Consider the following 4060-nt stretch of genomic DNA (forward strand, 5'->3'; position numbering starts at 1 on the left):
GTGGCATATGCAGACAACGGCGTCTAAGCTAACGGTGGTGGGCGGTCCACCTTGCATGTGTTCCGTTTGTACACGGCTGTTTCAGCGTGATGAGCGGAAAGCCGGAAAGCAACCGCAAAACGTGCTCACACGTAAGAGAAATAATGATGTGTCTAGTAGTGAAAACTTTCTTTAGCGTCCACCCTGAGTGTCACCCATTCTCTGATGATCGCTAATGATGCCTAAATTTTTTTTGCTTCACCAGCAGGCTCTTTTGTTCATAAGACTATTTTCGGTATGTTATTTAGATAGAATGTATTGTATCCTGTCATGTATATGCAGATCAATGGAGATAGCAATAGAGAAAGTGATGCCAGACACCACTCACGTGCAAGTGGCATGTGCGGAAGGCAAAAGAAGATCTTAGTCTGTGTTACACAAAGCACAGGGAATTCAGATCAAATTTTCACAAGATAATATTAATACCCCATCCGTCGAAAAAAGATTGTTGCGCACCTAGTGTACTGGCATTTTAGCAAAAAAAGAACTCTTACTTCCAAAACTGTTTGAAATAGGTCCCCGTCCGTCGCCCGCGCATCTCCGGGGGTAGCCGCCGCCCACTAGCGCGATTTTGGCGCCCATCTGCGCCGCCACCTACCTACGCGATTAATCTTCCAGTTCCACTGCCCGCCGCAGCCGCCGGCCACCTGAGTGGCAGAATCGCCACTCCGTGGATCGAGCTAGTAGCAGTGCTGGTGGAATCGCCACCTGAGTGGCGGAATCGATCCTTCCCCACCATCGCCTCTGCTGTTACTGTGACTCCAATCATTGTTCCTTCCTCAGACTGCCTCTTGTAGGTAATCCTAGATAACAATCAATCAGTAAGGAGTTTTTGGAAAATATCAATATAGTTTTTGGATACAATGAAAGATTCTTGGAAACAATCAATCAGTGAAGAGTTTTTGGAAATAATCAATATAGTTTTTGGATACAAGGAAAGATTCTTGGAAACAATCAACAAGTGAAGAGTTTTTGGAAATAATCAATATAGTTTTGGAAACAATCAGTGAGGAGTATTTGGAAACAATCGATATAATTTTTGGAAACTTTTATTCAAGGATAGCATATAGAAAGTGGAAGAAAAACACCACTCTCTAGCTTGACATCATTCCCAAGCAATGACACTGTTTTCCTTGGCCCTTGCAGTATTTCACATTTGCTTTATGGGAGTAACAAAAATCAGTCAAATTGCATGATAACTGCAGTTTTGAACAACCCTTGTGATAAACAATAATTCGAGCTTCAGCTGTTCCATCTGAAGGTTCAAATATGGCACCAAAAAGAATTACTCTTCCATGTGAATTTACCAAAAAGACAGATGGGGTCAAATTCTCACTTGGTTAACTTGAAAGTCAGATTATTAAGTGAACTTCCATGCAAAAAAAAGATTATTAAGTGAACTTGGGATGAAATGATTAAATGGTCCATGAATGAATTTACATTCAGAGTGCCATGTGAATTTACATTCTGTCAGTTTTCATGTGAACTGTGACAGTACTGAAAGCATGCAAACATGCCTAAATGTCATGCAAACATGCCTGAATTGTGTCAGTACTGAAAAATGCCAAGTTTTCTTCCTGATGATCATCTACTCTTTCATCATCCTTTTCATGAAAATTGGTGATGCCTAAATAGTGAAACAAACATAATATCAAAGTCACTATCAGATAACTGAATTTTGATTGAAGAATGAACATGATATTTTGTCACTATCATAGTCAAAATCTTACTATCTTCAGTCAAAACCAAATTTCAGAGTTCAAGTACAGTGCAAATCTTACTGAATTAAGAAGCTCGAACAGTTCAGTACTTCCGCCATTGTTCCAGGTTTGTCGGTGCTAGTTTACACATATGGTGAATTTCTATCATTGCCCCATCCACAGATATCAGTCTTGAACCAATTATGAAACACAAATGATGCTAAAATATACTCCAAGAAACAATGTTTGTATTGAGGGAGTACATAAGCACATGCAAACATGGAACAATATTGCCCACAAGGTTGCAGATCAATGTTTGTACTAGCGATACCTTTGCAGCCGTGTACGCCGTCACCCTTGAAGCCTTGTGGACATTTGCAGCCCTTAGCTTGCTCATTCTGTAGATTTCCAAAATTCAGTTTTGTACCACACAGAAGCTACAAGAAAACTACTCCCGCCGTCCCAAAATTCTTGTCTTAGATTTGTCTAGATACATCCGTATTTAGACAAATCTAAGACAAGAATTTTGGGATGGAGGGAGTACAAGCTAGAAGACATCTAAAACACATGATGTTATACCGAGCAGGCAGAGACAAACTTCCTGTTCTTGGTTTCCTTCCAGCAGTGTCCATTGTTGATTGCATCGACCAACACCAGAAGCTGCCAAACCCAGTGCAGACTTGGTTTCCTATTCTTACATGATTCACCATGCATATGTGTAAATTTCAGAGAGCATATTTACCGAATGCAAACTTGCAGAGCCGCCGTTGCACCTAAATTAATATAACCTGATTTCACTCAGAGCCCTGACATAATTTATATGGTTATTTCCCTGATAAGAGGTGTGTGTGTGTTTGTTTCAGATAAGACAGAGCGAGTTCTACTCGACTGCAATTGCCATCCAAGACAAAGATGGGGAGTCGAATTTCCTCTGCAAAATCGCATCCCTGCTAATAAGCATAGACCTCTGCAACTTACATTACCTTTGGTCTGTTATTATCTCCTCAAAAAGCATAGGAAGTTAGGAAAAAACACATTCAGAAACAGAACTGAATGGATCCATTCTGTCTGTAGAGTGTACAACAATCCAACCTTCGCCGACCTCAAAAACTAGCATCTACCTCCAGCCACCAGGGACGGAGGAGGGTTCGGAGCTTACTCCAGGGACGGACAGGTCAGATGCGGGCGTCCTCCTGCTCGGCAGAGAGAGCGATTGGAAGCGGAAGCCGGTCTTAGCTTCCATCGCCAGAGGTGGACTCCGGCGAAGCCATGGCCGGTCGCCGCCGGCGGACGTCCGGGGCATTGTGGCCGTGTGGACCATATGAGCCAGAAGAATGAGGACGATAAGCCAAAAACATCAAGGCGTGTGCGAGCAGAGATGCCTGCACCTGGTTCGAGCGGGGGCTCTGTTAGCCATGTGTCTTCCAGTTCTTGCTCACGTACAAACAGATGCGGCAACCATGTATCCTGCGACGGCGCTGGCAGAAGATGTGGACTGCGTGCCCTCCGGCGGTCCGTTCTGCTGGCCCGGAACTTCAACTCCTAACGCTTGGGCAGCTTGCTCCTGTCCAAGCATGATTTGCGCCAACGGAGTTGCTGCAGCAGCAAGCGACTCGGTGTAAGCTTGCGGACACCTATAGAAGTCGCATCCACCACGTGCTGGCTGCCATTGGTTGTAGGGGAAAGCTACGGAATGAGAGATTGAACCAATCAACAAGAAAAAAACAACGAAAAACATCCAAAAAGCTGTACTTACGATGTGACTGCGGCACTTGTAGAAACGCTCGACGCCGTTCTGGCAGTGACGAGCTACATAGGTCACGACGTTCCTGCCGCAATCCGGGCAAGGCACGATTAGCAGGGCGACCGGATCAGCAACTGCATCTGCCATCTTTATCAGCTAGGGTGTCTTGGTTCGATTTGGGGGTCGATTGAGATGCAGCGTGCGGCAGGGTTTGTTGGAGCGAATTGGGGATCGAATGAGGACCACACCGACGATGGGCTGGGTTAAGTGGATGTGGTGGGCCTACCGAATGTCGCTTGGACGTCCGTCGCCGCGATCCCAAACGCCGTCTTTTCCCGTCCCGTATGCTCATTAAATATGCTGACAACTGCTTCCTGAAATACCGGCGACATCTCATATCACGAAACAAACGGACGCCTCGCGATACCGAGATCGCGCGAGCTCGTCCACGCTAGTGAATTTTTGATAGGTGATAGCTTCTAGTTAACTAGCAAAGTAGCAAGACTCGAGTAGAAAATTGTTTCGCATATCACATGCTCATCGCTTTTTTTAAGGGAGGTCAAAATCACATATCAGA

General features: G+C 44.7%; 1 long non-coding RNA gene across 1 annotated transcript; it reads right to left on the bottom strand.

Annotated features, from left to right (window-relative positions):
- Positions 1-309: 309 nt before the first annotated feature.
- On the bottom strand, positions 310-3800 carry LOC123099649 (uncharacterized). The gene is made up of 4 exons (XR_006448203.1): positions 3496-3800; positions 2319-3402; positions 1821-2137; positions 310-842 (listed from the first exon to the last, which is right to left on the bottom strand). It is a non-coding gene; the product is annotated as an uncharacterized lncRNA (long non-coding RNA).
- Between the last annotated feature and the right edge of the window lie 260 nt (positions 3801-4060).

This window comes from Triticum aestivum, chromosome 4D, assembly GCF_018294505.1.
Source record: "Triticum aestivum cultivar Chinese Spring chromosome 4D, IWGSC CS RefSeq v2.1, whole genome shotgun sequence".
In the NCBI taxonomy this organism is placed as follows: domain Eukaryota; kingdom Viridiplantae; phylum Streptophyta; class Magnoliopsida; order Poales; family Poaceae; genus Triticum; species Triticum aestivum.